The sequence below is a fragment of the Nomascus leucogenys genome, chromosome 3 (assembly GCF_006542625.1).
Source record: "Nomascus leucogenys isolate Asia chromosome 3, Asia_NLE_v1, whole genome shotgun sequence".
In the NCBI taxonomy this organism is placed as follows: Eukaryota; Metazoa; Chordata; class Mammalia; order Primates; family Hylobatidae; genus Nomascus; species Nomascus leucogenys.
In genome coordinates this window covers 68,139,514-68,155,742 of record NC_044383.1, presented here as the reverse complement: position 1 = coordinate 68,155,742, position 16,229 = coordinate 68,139,514, and the positions used below count along the sequence as shown (strand labels likewise).

The window sequence follows — 16,229 nt, the reverse complement described above, 5'->3', positions numbered from 1 at the left end:
CATAGATGGAAGGGGCAGGGCTAAAATGAGAGGCCAAATGTTCCTGAGAGTTTGTGCTGAGCAGCAGTAAATGTGAATTTCCGATCAAGTTCTAAAACGAATGGAGAGAATTAGGAATCAAATATGAGATCATTAGGAGCCCTTTTAGAGTTGAAAATGGGCAAGTGTCCAGAATAAAATCTTTACAGGTATCATATTTTATACAATGAAAGTACATGAGGCATACCAATAATAATAGAGAACTGCAAGTTTTTAAAATTAGAGGTGACACCTTGCCACTTAGACTTATGTGGACTCCTTAAGTCGTTTTATGATTGTCCTTCCACAATGACCAATTGTGAATTTCTCTGTACAACTGGGCTGATAAAAACTATCTTTTTAAAAAAATTTATTTTATTTTATTTTAAGTTCCAGGATCCATGTGCAGGACATGCAGGTTTGTTACATAGGCAAATGTGTGCCATGGTGGTTTGCTGCACCTATCAACCGATCACCTAGTTATTAAGCCCCGCATGCATTAGCTGTTTATCCTGGTGCTTTCCCACCCCCTACCCTCCGCTTGACAGTTTCCAGTGTGTGTTCTTCCCCTCCCTGTGTCCATGTGTTCTCATTGTTCAGTTCTCACTTATAAGTGAGAACATGCAGTGTTTGGTGGTTTTCTGTTCCTGTGTTAATTTGCTGAAGACAATGGCTTCCAGCTCCATTCATGTCCCTGCAAAAACATGAGCTCATTCCTTTTTATGAGCACATAGTATTCTATGGTGTATATGTACCATATTTTCTTTATACAGTCTATCATTGATGGGCATTTGGGTTGATTCTATATCCTTGCTATTGTGAATAGTGTTGCAGTGAACATATGTATACATGCATCTTTATAATAGAACGAATCCAGGAGCTGGTGTTTTGAAAAGATCAACAAAGTTGATAGACCAATAGCAGACTAATAAAGAAGAAAAGAGAGAAGAATCAAATAGACACAATAAAAAATGATAAAGTGGATATCACCACCGATCCCACAGAAATACAAACTACCATCAGAGAATATTATAAACACCTCTACACAAATAAACTAGAAAATCTAGAAGAAATGGATAAATTCCTCGACACATACATCCCGGCAAGACTAAACCAGGAAGAAGTTGAATCTCTGAATAGACCAATAACAGGCTCTGAAATTGAGGCAAGAATCAATAGCTTGCCAACCAAAACAAGTCCAGGAACAGATGGATTCATAGCCAAATTCTACCAGAGGTACAAAGAGGAGCTGGTACCATTCCTTCTGAAACTATTCCAATCAATAGAAAAAGAGGGAATCCTCCCTAACTCACTTTATGAGGCCAGCATCATCTTGATACCAAAGCCTGGCAGAGACACAACAAAAAAAGAGAATTTTAGACCAATATCCTTGATGAACATCGATGCAAAAATCCTCAATAAAATACAGGCAAACTGAATCCAGCAGCACATCAAAAAGTTTATCCACCATGATCCAGTGGGCTTCATCCCTGGGATTCAAGGCTGGTTCAACATACGCTAATCAATAAATGTAATCCAACATATAAACAGAACCAAAGACAAAAACCACATGATTATCTCAATAGATGCAGAAAAGGCCTTTGACAAAATTCAACAACCCTTCATGCTAAAAACTCTCAATAAATTAGGTATTGATGAGATCTATCTCAAAATAATAAGAGCTATCTATGACGAACCCACAGCCAATATCATACCGAATGGGCAAAAACTATAAGCATTCCCTTTGAAAACGGACACAAGACAGGGATGCCCTCTCTCACCACTCCTATTCAACATAGTATTGGAAGTTCTGGCCAGGGCAATGAGGCAGGAGAAGGAAATAAAGGGTATTCAACTAGGAAAAGAGGAAGTCAAATTGTTCCTGTTTGCAGATGACATGATTGTATATCTAGAAAACCCCATCATCTCAGCCCAAAATGTCCTTAAGCTGATAAGCAAATTCAGCAAAGTCTCAGGATACAAAATCAATGTGCAAAAATCACAAGCATTCTTATACACCAATAACAGACAAACAGAAAGCCAAATCATGAGTGAACTCCCATTCACAATTGCTTCAAAGAGAATAAAATACCTAGGAATCTAACTTACAAGGGATGTGAAGGACCTCTTCAAGGAAAACTACAAACCATTGCTCAATGCAATCAAAGAGGATACAAACAAATGGAAGAACATTCCATGTTCATGGGTAGGAAGAATCAATATCATGAAAATGGCCATACTGCCCAAAGTAATTTATAGATTCAATGCCATCCCCATCAAGCTACCAATGACTTTTCTTCACAGAATTGGAAAAAACTACTTTAAAGTTCACATGGAACCGAAAAAGAGCCCACATCGCCAAGTCAATCCTAAGCCAAAAGAATAAAGCTGGAGGCATCACGCTACCTGACTTCTAACTATACCACAAGGCTACAGTAACCAAAACAGCATGGTACTGGTACCAAAACAGAGATAGACCAATGGAACAGAACAGAGCCCTCAGAAATAATGCCACATATCTACAACTATCTGATCTTTGACAAACCTGACAAAAACAAGAAATGGGGAAAGGATTCCCTATTTAATAAATGGTGCTGGGAAAACTGGCTAGCCATATGTAGAAAGCTCAAACTGGATCCCTTCCTTACACCTTATACAAAAATTAATTCAAGATGGATTAAAGACTTAAACTTTAGACCTAAAACCATAAAAACTCTAGAAGAAAACCTAGGCAGTACCATTCAGGACATAGGCATGGGCAAGATCTTCATGTCTAAAACACCAAAAGCAATAGCAACAAAAGCCAAAATTGACAAATGGGATCTCATTAAACTAAAGAGCTTCTGCACAGCAAAAGAAACTACCATCAGAGTGAACAGGCAACCTACAGAATGGGAGAAAATTTTTGCAACCTACTCATCTGACAAAGGGCTAATATCCAAAATCTACAATGAACTGAAACAAATTTACAAGGAAAAAACAAATAACCCCATCAAAAAGTGGGCAAAGGATATGAAGAGACACTTCTCAAAAGAAGATATTTATGTAGCCAAAAAACACATGAAAAAATGCTCTTCATCACTGGCCATCAGAGAAATGCAAATCAAAACCACAATGAGATACCATCTCGCCAGTTAGAATGGCGATCTTTAAAAACTCAGGAAACAACAGGTGCTGGAGAGGATGTGGAGAAACAGGAACACTTTTACACTGTTGGTGGGACCGTAAACTAGTTCAACCATTGTGGAAGTCAGTGTGGCAATTCCTCAGGGATCTAGAACTAGAAATACCATTTGACCCAGCCATCCCATTACTGGATATATACCCAAACGATTATAAATCATGCTGCTATAAGGACACATGCACACGTATGTTTATAGAGGCACTATTCACAATAGCAAAGACTTGGAACCAACCTAAATGTCCAACAAGGATAGACTAGATGAAGAAAATATGGCACATATACACCATGGAATACTATGCAGCCATAAAAAAGGATGAGTTCATGTCCTTTGTAGAGACATGGATGAAACTGGGAACCATCATTCTCAGCAAACTATTGCAAGGACAAAAACCAAACACTGCATGTTCTCACTCATAAGTGGGAATTGAATAATGAGAACACATGGACACAGGAAGGGGGACATCACACTCCAGGGACTGTTGTGGGTTGGGGGAGGGGGGAGGGGTAGCATTAGGAAATATACCTAATGCTAAATGATGAGTTAATGGGTGCAGCACACCAACATGGCACATGTATACATATGTGACAAACCTGCACGTTGTGCACACGTACCCTAAAACTGAAAGTATAATAATGATAAAATTTAAAAAAAAATTCCACTGGGTCTAACCAAATACAAATTTACAGTTTTTATTTTTAGAAGAGGGCCTGAATTAAGGAGGAAAATAGTGCAGTTTGCCATGCTGTGCTGTCAACTCACTGATGAAGACTCAGAAATGCTAGAGGAGGTTATCAACACAGATAAAGAGTAATGAACTTATTTTGCTTCTCCTTTGCAAATAAACATGAAGACAGAGAATGCCAAAACCTCTGGAAAGAAATTTAAAACTCATTCTATTCCTCATTGGGGAAAGTACAGAGTAGAATTTTCAATTGACACAACAATGGAAGCCTCCAGAGAGATCCATGGTTACAGAGGAAAAATAATTACATAGGACATCAGGACACTGATGTTCTCTGGTGATGGAAATCTTAAAGGAAATACCCTCCTTAGTTTGGGAAAGAGCATAAAAACACATTCTTGATATCTTTCCAAAATTCCAGCACTCTTATCTTAAGGGTATAAAATAAAAAATATCACATAGCTGTAAAAACAAAGATTAAGATTTTATTTATTTATTTGCTTTCTTTTTTAACTTTAATTTTAGGTTCGAGGTACATGTGACGCTTTGTCGTATAGGTAAACTTGTGTCACAGGAGTTTGTCGTATGAATTATTTCACTACCTAGGTATTAATCCTAGTACCCAATAGTAATTTTTTCTGCCCCTCTCCCTCCTCCCACCCTCTACCTTCAAGTAGTGTCTGTTGTTCCCTTCATTGTGTTCATGACCACTCCTATTCAACATAGTATTGGAAGTCCTAGCCAGAGCAATCAGGCAAGAAAAATATTTTAATCTTATATCAGCCTTTGTACTGTTTAGTAAAAATAATTTATCAAAGTTATATTTGAAACAACGAGAAAATACTAAAACAGATTAGAAAAATCTCCAAGAGTCATGAGGATTTGTTTAACTCCGTGGATGAACACAGCCTCGGTCACTAAGGCATTTGGGTCAAGGTGGCACTGCCTTTTATGCCTGGGACTGTGCAAGACACATTCTCTTTATTGATCTCAGTTATAAATCTTTACCATAACTCATTGAAACAACTATTTTTCATGCAAACTACAGCTGCAGACACTTACAGAGGTGATAATTTACCCAAAAAACATAAAACTGGCTTATCTCACAAGAAATTCAGGTACCACGTAACCTTCCAAACAGAAAGGCATAGTAAACATGACTTACAGAGGAGAATATTAGAAAATAAAATGGACAGTTAAAAGAAAAAGATAAAAAGACAAATTCTAAGGATATAGGTGCCATGTGATGCCATAATGGACAGTTTTCTAAAGTTACACAAAGCACAGATGATTCCTCTTTACTGGGACATAGTGCCACCATGCCGCAAGTTGCTTTTTTGCATCTTCTTTTGCTCTTCCATCAGTCCTAAATGACATATGCCAAACCCTTAATGCCAAGAGGCAGTAGATTATATTTTTAATCTCTTTGCTCACCCAGTTTAAAGGATAAAATGCCAGAAAGAATGGACTACTATTGACTGGAAGCCTAACCATTCGGTCTTGATTTCAGACGCTTAGCAATTTTATTCTTCTTACTTCTGTAGCCTTATCTTCCACTGCTTTGCTCACTGACAATTTACTACTCATTGCCTGCCTAACTGAGAAATGGGCATCAGACCCATTTCCACACTGACATTTCCTTTCTCTCTATTTTGCTCATTGCCAAAATGTACTCAAGTTTCTAAATGCTTTAAGGAAAGAACTGGGGGCATTTAGTTTACTTGGCGATTTGGGATATTGGTAGACATTTAAACCAAATATCCTCCCATCACCCCATACATTAACAATAGTAAGATACAACTTCCTCTATTCAGAAATATTACATTAAATATATAAATGTATTATACCAATTTTTTTTAATTTTAATGTCACAAAAAATATTTATATAGTCTTTTTTGGATCCACTTCCTAACATCTGAAGTCCCTTAACTCAGAAATATCCTTCCATTGGGGCCATAAAAAATAACCCATGGAGTTTCTATGGTATGAGAGAATATAACAGTGAAAGATAGATATTTGTTTTAATAAATGTAGTAATAATATAAGGATGAAAATGGTATGGGAACCACTGGATTAAGAAAGCTGATTTTTAGATGAGTGTGTGGTTCAAAAAAACTTTTAATTAACATCACAAGAAGAAAAAAGTATGGTAACCTGTAGAATATAGTGGCAAATAATATACTTTCCTTAAATGGAATACATTGGAAAAGAAGTTAAAGAATGACTGAGAACAATATTTGATCAGAAAATATACAAAATGCTTTATTTTTTGAACCACCCAACCAAAAAAAAACTCAATTAGAAAATATGGCACTGCAAAAATGATGTCTGTTATAATTAAATTTTATATTAATACTACTACTAACTAATATTCAATGAGTGTGATGTTTCAGGCATTGTGCTATATTTTTTACCTCAACAATTGCCATTTATTCTGCTTACAACCCCAAGAGGTAGGGACTATTCATCCCCATTTTAAAAATGATAAAACTGAGGCATAAATTCCAATACCACATAGATAGAATGCATCCAAGCTGGCAATCAAATTCAAGTCTGTCTGACTGTGAAGCTTAGCATTCATGGATGGAACCCAATTTCAAAATACTGAAAAAAAAACTTACTACATTGTAGCAATTTATTTCCTCTCCTGAGCTAAATTTCAGTACTCTACTGTTTTGTGCATCTTATAAAAACAGACATGTGAGAAGCATTTTGAAGTACACGGTGTACCCTAAGTACATTTTTCTCCATGAAATTGAGAATTTCTTTTAACCAATAACTTAATAATAGTGGTCTGAATAATTACATTCAGTTATACTTAAAATATTCTTTTTAATTTAAAAATTTAAAAAATATACCTTCAGAATCAAACTATAAAACACTTGTTGAAGGCCAGATGCAGTGGCTCATGCCTGTAATCCCAGCACTTTGGGAAACCAAAGCAGGTGGTTCACTTGAGCTCAGGAATTCAGACCAGCCTGGGCAACATGGTGAAACCCCATCTCTACTAAAAATACAAAAACTAGCCAGGTGTGGTGGCGTGTGCCTCTAGTCCCAGCTACTTGGGAGGCTGAGGTGGGAGGACGGCTTGAGCCTGGGAGGCAGAGGTTGCAAATCACACCAGTACACTTCAGCCTGGGCGACAGAGCCAGACTCTTTCTGGAAGAGTCAAAAAAATAAAATAAAATAAGCAAAACAAACAGCAAAAAAACACTTGTTGGTTGATTTGGGAGAATACTTAACACTGTATTCTACCACATGTGACTAATATTTTACTTACTGAAATCACTGAAGCTATCCATGATCATTTTTATCCCCAAAACAAATCTAGCTGTGGCTTTCTAACGATTTCTTTATAACAAACATTCATTTAAATCTAATTATGGATCTTCTTTCTGCAACCTAGATTTTAGCTGTTTGACAAAATAGTAAACCATTTATAATAAATATATACCTCTTGCTACCCACTGTTGCCTATGTGAAAAGCAAACTGCCTGTCATCAGGATGTCTGCCCTTGTGAGTGTTTCGTGGGCAGGCCTATCTGAAACCAGTTTGTGTTTTCTAAGTAGCATCTTTATGCATATATGAGGCATCCCATTTAGCAGGTGTACAGGTCTTTCCTTATATATCAGTTTAATTTGTTACAAAAGAAAATGGCCTTATGCTTTGAGGTGTCTGATAAAGTTCTTAAAGTGACAATTATGTAAGCCACGAGCCAATATTTTAAAACAGAACATCCCAAACATATTTTCTAAATTTGAGGAAAATATGTCTAATCATTTTTACATAATGCAATAATGCAAAGGCAGAAATTTCATTTGATTTACATTCTAGTATCCCTTCCATTTTATCTCCAAATGCCACAATTATATTAATCATTTTAAGACAGGTGTGATTATAATTTATCATCCCAGTAACTCTCAACTCCATATTTATATGTAATGGTTTTCCAAAATAACTGATAAAGTTAAAACTGGTAAAATGTGAATAATATTCATAATATAAATGAAATTTCCCCTTAACAAATCAACTTTAAGAAATCTAATCTTAAAAACCCAGGCTAACACTTTTCTAGAAATTTGTTTTTGAAAATCACATTGTGTAGACAACTCCATGCCATAAATAAGATCTATGATTCAAGAGAAGCAAAAAAACCCAAAATAAATAAATGAGTAAAACTAGCATTTCCCCATTAGAAATCTGCAAACTTTTGCTTTTCCCAAACCTTCATTTTTTATAACCCTTTCTCCCTGTTTATTTCATTTATGTATTTTATCTCTACAAATTTATGGGATACACATGCAATTTTCTTGCATGCATAGTTTGTGTAGTGGTCAAGTCAGGGCTTTTAGGATATCCATCACCCAAATAGAATAATGTACATTATAACCATTAACTAATTTTTCATCATCCACTCTTTCCCTCCCCAAAACTTTGGAACTGGAGGGTAGACGTTATCGATACATCTCCAGGGAGATAGAGAATAAACCTTTTATGATTTGACTTTGTCCCCCTCACTCTGAAAACTTTTGCATGACAGAAAGAGAAATGAATTGTGTCTAGGGAAGGGAAACATGATACTGAGCACCTCTAATGATGCTTGTATGCCAAATTAAGAATTTTGGACAAATGTTGGGAAGGGGACACCTTTGAGGAACTCCAGGTAGGGAGATTTGGACATGTTTTTTGGTTTGTTTCTTGGCTTTTGGGGGGTGGGTTTAGAGATGAAGATCCAATCTCTGTCATATATTAGCAAATCAAAGTCTGGCAACTAATTGTATTGATTGGCTGGGGATATTTGGGCTGTTTCGTTAGGTACTGTGTGGGCAATGATCTGAATTTCCTTTATTTTTTTTCTTTTTTTTTCCAAGAAGAGGTTTTAATGAATAAATGAGGCAGCAGTTATTTAAATTCTTATTTTATCAGGATTCAGATTTGAACCTCTGTCATCAGGTGGGATGCCAAGGCCAAGTTATGTCACCTCAAGGGTTTAAGATCAACCAACTCATTCGAGTTGCTAGTTTTATGGTCCTGATAAAGACTATGAAATACTATTTCTGAAGGGCTCAAATATAGCCTTTTGCACCAGGAACTCTTAGTTTATTTTTGCAGTTCGAGGGGAATTACGTGAAAGTTTAATATGATTTATATAAATACAGACAAATCTAAATCTCAAGAAACTATCACAGATGAATTAAAGTACTTTCTTCTATTCAGAAGATTTCTATAGATTTCCAGTATACTATACACACACACATATACAGATATATATACATCTGTATATGTATATATGGTCGGTCTGATCTAGGTTGGGCATGGCTGGACTTACTTCAAGCTGATGGTTGGGTCCACATGTCTCTCATTATTCTTGAAATAGATGACTACTCAGGCCATATTCTTCTTATGGCAATGGCAGAAACAGAGTGGGACACAAGAACATTCCATGCCTTTTCTTAATTTATACTGCATTACATTGGCCAAAGTGATTTACGTGGCCCGGTCCATAGTCAAGGGGTGAGGATGTATACTGCGCACCATGAGGCCATGCCAAGTTATGGATGTGTAATGTTATTACAGGGGAATGAATAATTGAGTACAGTACTTGAAACTACCACACTTTCAAGAGAAAATAACTTTTTAATGAAATGCAAATCACTTTCTTAGAAACAATAAAGATATTCAGCTTTCATCTATATATAATTTATTTGTAATCAGTTACTTCCTATCATTCATTTCCTATACATTCTCACAGACTGCTCCTTCTCCTAGAATGTCTTGCTCTTTCTTCTTAGCCTGATACATCTTTACTCATCCTTTAAGTTCAGCATACGTATCACTTTCTATAAGAGGTACAAATCCTCTAGCCCAGCGCTTTCCATGTTGGATTGTCATGATCTATTTGTCAGTCTCCCCAGAAAGCTGAGAGCTCCTTTGAATATTTTGTTCCTAGCACTGCATCTAGCATGTAGCTAGGACTCGTTATATATTTATTGAAGAAAGAAAAGACATAAAAACAAAAGAAGTAAGATAAAAAAGACATAGCCCCTGCCTTCAAAGTTCATGCTCTGTGCTCTAAAAATACATTGTCATAATGGTTTTATACAGTGAATTTGAATTATAAAATCAAATTGATTTTCTTGCTGAAATAAACATACAATTAAGTAGATTATCCATGAAAAAATTTTGAACCCCACCATCTCTTTAAAAAAAAGGTGAAATGTATTTATTTTCTAAAACTAATTAAATTTTTATTTTATATAAAATTACAATATGTATAGGAGATTAATAATAGCAGTCATTACCTATATGAGCTTGGGCTTTGTTGTTAATCATATGTAAAATACTGACTGTTATATTAGGAGGAAAATACAGCATTTAATTATGTGAATGGTTGTTAAAGATTACTTGATAATATCAGGCATCATTCTTTTAAATTATAAAGTGTGAATCACTGAAGCAATTGGATTACAGCGTTCATTTCTCATTAAAGAAGCATGAAAACAAACCTTAGAATGACTCCGTCAAGTAAGTTTTCTTTAATTCAGTTAAAAAATAAACCCTAAAATTAAATCTAACAATAAGCATAGGCTTCCCAGCTAGAAATATTTTTTAAAATAGTTTTCCAAGCCTGAATTACTTTAATATTTGGATTCAGAGATTTATTAAAATACGTTATTTAATTTGAAAACACATATATATTCCTAAAAGGTTTTAGTATTTTAGGAATCTTAGACTCATGTTCTGAGGTATAGCTTGTCATTAAGCATATGAAAAGTATTTATTACTCTATTATAGTAATTGGATAAGTTTAAAAAATTATCTACTTCATTTAATGACTTTGTCAAGAGGTGCACTTTGTCATTCAATAATTATTCTATGAAGATGATTTCAATTATTTTGAAATGGTAAACTAAAAAATTCTACACAAATGTAATATGAGAAATAACTCAAAACATGAGTGAGTGCTTTCTTTCAGAATACAATTTTTCTCATTGCATACCAATTTTGTTTTTGAATCAGTTTAATCTGGAAATTTATATGGTATGAAATAACATCTTCCAAATAATAACTGGTGTGAATATTTGATACAATTAAATGTATAAATATAAACTGTTTCATCTTAACACTCTTCATATAATTTCTGGTGAATACATTAGGTTGAACCACATGAAATTGACAATATCTACTGAAATTTTTACCTATAAATGATAATTTCACATGGTTCAACTTAATTAAAAATGTTTTCTAAAAAAATTCTAAATCTACATGTATCCATACAGTAATGTTAGTGTTTCATTTTTAATTGTTACCAGTATTAGGATTTTTAATTTGGTACAAATTTTACAAGCTTTTAAAAATATATGCATGCACTGGGCACAATGGCTCACTCCTGTAATACTAGAACTTTGGGAGGCCAAGGTGAGCGGTTTGCTTCAGCCTAGGAGTTTGAAACTAGCCTGGGCAACATGGCAAAACTCTGTCTCTACAAAAAATACAAAAATTAGCAGGGCATGGTGGCGCATGTCTGTAGTCCCCGCTACTTAAGAGGCTGAAATGGGAGGATCACCTGAGCCTGGGAAGATGGAGTCTGCAATGAGTCATAATCGTGACACTATACTCAAGCCTGGGCGAGAGAGTGAGACCTTGTCTTAAAAAAAAAAAAAAAACAAAAAACAAAAAACAGGCAATCAAAGAAAACAAAAAAGAGGGAAGAGTGCAAACATGCTACTCAGAATCTAATACTTAGAGAAATGCTAATTTATAAAATAAGATATCCCTTTTTTGGCCTCTCATCTCAACAAAAATGGCCAAAAACTATTATTATTCACAATGTAGGAAAAGTAATATTCCTATTTTTTGTTAGAGTATACATTTGTATAAATATTTTAAAGAGTAATTGGACAACAGTTATCAAAATTTAGTATGTACATACCTTATTACCTAGTAATATATTTTTAGGACTTTATTTCACAAATATACTACTTAGGTGAAGTGCAATTTGACCCTTTTTTGAAAAATAAAATGTGTGTTTGTGCATATGCATATGAAAATTGGAAAGACATAAAAACTGTTAAAAAATAACTGTCTATGGGATTGGATAGTGAGAGGATTCTCTTTTTTAAATTATATGTTCCAACCACAATAGAAAAATGAAGAAGTATTGGGATTATGTAGATTTTACATTTTTTTCTGTATGTTTTAAAAAATTGTCTATATTTAAAATGTATTGCTTTAGAATATATTTTTTAAAAGTTATCCATCTTTCACCTCCAGATGGAAAAAAGGGAAAAAAAGTACATACATTTTTTTGCTTACGTAATAATAGCAATAATGTGAAATGAGCTATCATTGTCAAATGTGGTGAAACTATGCTTCTTTTTTTTCTTCCAATTGTATTCAGTTTAACTTATTCAGGCAAATATAGTCACTAATTACTTATATCTGTTTTTTTGCTGACTATATCCTTGGCTAATATCAAATCAAGACATATAGACACACAGGCACAGAGTCTTTCTCATTCTCTCTCTTTCTCGTTCGTACACACACACATAGTTCCCTGATACCTCATGTAATCAGTACCAAGCACTCCTGTAAGACAGTTTGAAAAATGCAAACAATGCTAGCCTTTAAATTGAACTTTTATTTAGTTTCTATAATCCAATAATGAAAGGGGGAGAGGGAGAGAGAGAGAGAACAGAGGAAAAAGGAAAATGCAGTGCAAAGTGGAAAAATTTGCTATTAAATTAATCAAACTGCATCTTCTGAAAAATATTCCATACCCCCTCAAACATATTAGCTTACTTAAGTGAATCTCTTATGAAACAAACAGTCTTTTTCATGATTAGGGGTCATATTTAATCACTGAATATAACATTTTATTTGCTTAATAAGCAATTTTGATAAAATTAATGCATGTTCATTGGGGAAATTTGTAAAATACTTTTGAAAATTAAAATATACATAATTTTGTCAAGAGATTGCTACAAAAGCAAAGATCAAACAATCTGCCAAAGGAAACAAAGCTAAATTTATTTATGAATCTAAATAAAAAATTACAACAAAGTATCTATGGAATCTGAGGTGATGAACTGAGTAATCTTGAGGTGGGTCTTGCAAGCAAGGGAATTAGGTGGGATCGGGCAGATTTTATGACATAATAATAATAGATTGGTGGGTAGAAAAAGGTGAAGATCTTAAACTCTGCTTTAATGAGTAAGTAGTTAGTCGTGGCAAGTAAACTTTTTAGTTGGTTCAAGGAGCAGGTGCAGTAATTTAGATCTTTTTGCTGGTTTTCAGTATTGCCCAGCAAATACTCACAGACATATACATGAGGGATATGTGCTTTGTCATAGAATTGTTTAGCACAGGGATAGGAAATTATCTTGAGCTTGTTTTGATCCCATAATCCAAAAAGAATCCCAATAACAATTAAAAAAATTTTTCATTTCCCATAATTTCCTTAACATAAATATCTTTGTATATTTTATATAATTGTCAGTATTATATTTTATATTTTATAATGTAGTTTATAATATTATTATATAATTATATATAAATATGTATATTATATTAAGCAAGCTACTTCCTTTATTAAATGTTCTTAAAAGTATGCTATTTTGGTGCATAGGGTTATGGTGTTGTTAGAAATGTCCAATGATTTATTTTACCAGGTCTCTTTTATTAGATACTTAGTTTGTTTTCAACATTTGGCTATTATAAATAATGCTGCAATGAACATCTGTGCACATAAATCTTTGACCTTATCTCTTATTATCTCTTTAGTACACATTTTTAGAAATAAAATTAACTGCCGAAGGGTGTCCATCTCTATTTAATATAAAACTGAGTGAAATTATGTATGACTTCACTGTGATCACAGTTTCAACTTTCTTGTAATTTTTGAGGATATTATATGACGGAGACTATTCTACAATGTGAATAATTTACACATTTTATCTCTTGCAGTTTTTCATCACAAAGGAAAACCATGGAGTAATTTTCTTTAGAACCTGATTACTCAGCCTTACCTATGCCTTTTATTAAACAAATGTCAAAGGTTTCATATTAGGCACTTCATCCTTCCTCATTAATTTTTTTGTTGGTTTTGTTTTGGCTTTTTTACTTTGTAAATTGCTCTGACCCATTATGAATCTAAAAAGCCCTGGTATTCTTCACTAATATCAAGGTCTTAACCTGTGTTCCAGTCCAATGACAATTTGAGTAATTGCATATTTCCTGGTTTCTTCCAATCAGATTCATTTGGAAAAGTTATTACCTTCTTTCTTGGAAATGACAGTGTAATGTTACTTTTATAGATGAGTTTTTATAAGCAGACTGCATTTTAACAGTAAAAGTTTATCATAATCTCAGCTCAGCTCAGGAAACTTACAAAATAAGTCTGTTCCCTAAAACCGTACACCTCTAAAGTTACTTTATGTATGCATAGTTCTGAATAACAACACATAGGAATGCACCACATAATATATCATTGTTAGAGACATTCTAATGCATTAACTAAGTACTATATTTTAGTGAAATTGAATTCATACATTTGTTGGGAATAATTTTTTAAGTGCATCCTAATCAATGTTGGCCAACAATTTGAGTAGTTTTCTATTTACAAATATGGACAAAATAATGGTCTCGTATGTTGTTACAAGATAAAATATTATATTAGATATATTGGCAAAGAAAACCTTAGTCAGCTACTTTCATGATCTAAAATACTACTGTGTTTTAGACTTTGGCCTATTTCCGTGACTAATGAAAGAAATACTGGGGAAGAAAAATTATCGAAAACTTTTACTACTTATAGCTTTTTAATAAGGTTTCAGTGGTGATTATTTCTACACTTAGTGTCATTTCAAACAAATCATTTGCTTAACAACATTGTATTCTAATAAGAGAGAGAGAATAGGTTTTCTTCCAGTTGGGGTTCTAATGTTGCTTTATTTTATCATGCAAAATATGTATGAGAACAATTTGTTGTTATACATTTGACATGTAATTGTGAGATATTTATGTAGTATCTCACTCATATTCCTATTTGGTTTTTGAAAAAGTTTTACATATTTTATGTGAATGTAATATTCCTCTTATTCTTAAAGATAGATACCACATATCTAATTAAGTAAAACTCTATTACAGAGTAAATTCAGATAGGCTAATTTTATTTAAACGGAAAGCTCCCAAGTTTTCTGATTTTCTTTTTTAAACTAGAATGCTGGTTACAGGAGAATAATTTTCAATTACAAGTTTTACTGAAACCAAATTGAAGTTTATAAAGAATATGCCATTCTTAGGAAGTAAAATGTTCATAGATTATATTTATAAATATTTTATAACATGATGCCTGAAAAAAATCTATACAAAATTTTCCATTAAATTTTTAAAATATATTTAACCCAAGATACATGTAAAAATAGTGAAGATAAATTAGAGATACAATAGGCTGAAAGTGTTAATAGTAAGATTTCCAAACTGAAAATTCTAGTGTTTTAATCATTGATTTATCACTTACTTGGCAAGTTCTTTATCTCTCTATGCCTCAGTTTTCTCATCTGCAAAATTGTTGTAAAAAAATGAGTAGCTATCTTGTAATTTATATAAAATAGAATAGTGGTTGGCATCTAATAATCTTCAAAATATTAATATGACATTAGTACTATCTTACTTTGAAAAGTTACATATCCACTTATTAGTTAATATTTGTAGAAAACCCAATATTAGCAGAGCAGCATTTAATAGACATTAGCAATTTGAAAAGACAAATTGAAAAAGCAAAACTTGAGTATTTAAAATACAAAGTAAAGTAGTAGGAGAAAAGTATTGGCATAGCAAGAAACTAAATGAAGTTATTAGAACAAGTGGTAGTAAAAGCAAAAATCAATATTATGTAATAGATTTAATAAATATGAAAGAATAAAGAAAAAAATTTAAAATGTGAAATTGCTAAGCACACAAGCATGGAAAGAAAAAAACGTATAGTATTAGTGTTTCAAAAAGAATTATTTGTATAGGCAGGTAACATGTTTGGAAGACCTATGTATAGAGATTAGCCTCAAGAAAACTCCACCAAATGAATTGGAGACTTTATAAGGTATGCGTTTCAACATATTGTTTTTGACACACAAAAAACAGACTTTGGAGTGGCTCTTACAGGAAAGGCCCTGGTTTGTCATAATTTATTTACTCCTAAATGACTTGTGAATAGGAGAATAATTTTCAAGTTATTTCTTTGGGTCTAGAGTTTCAGACTTTGGGTAGTAAATAAAATAACTTTAATGGATGCACGGCCACATCTATACTGGTAACCAGTGAAAAGCTGCTGAAGTACATTTAT

The 16,229-nt window shown here is 33.4% G+C and overlaps 1 protein-coding gene across 5 annotated transcripts in view; it reads right to left on the bottom strand.

Moving 5' to 3' along the window:
• Positions 1 to 16,229, bottom strand: part of KHDRBS2 (KH RNA binding domain containing, signal transduction associated 2) — a 677,326-nt gene that overhangs the window by 131,627 nt on the left and 529,470 nt on the right. The gene's annotated exons all lie outside the window — the stretch shown is intronic.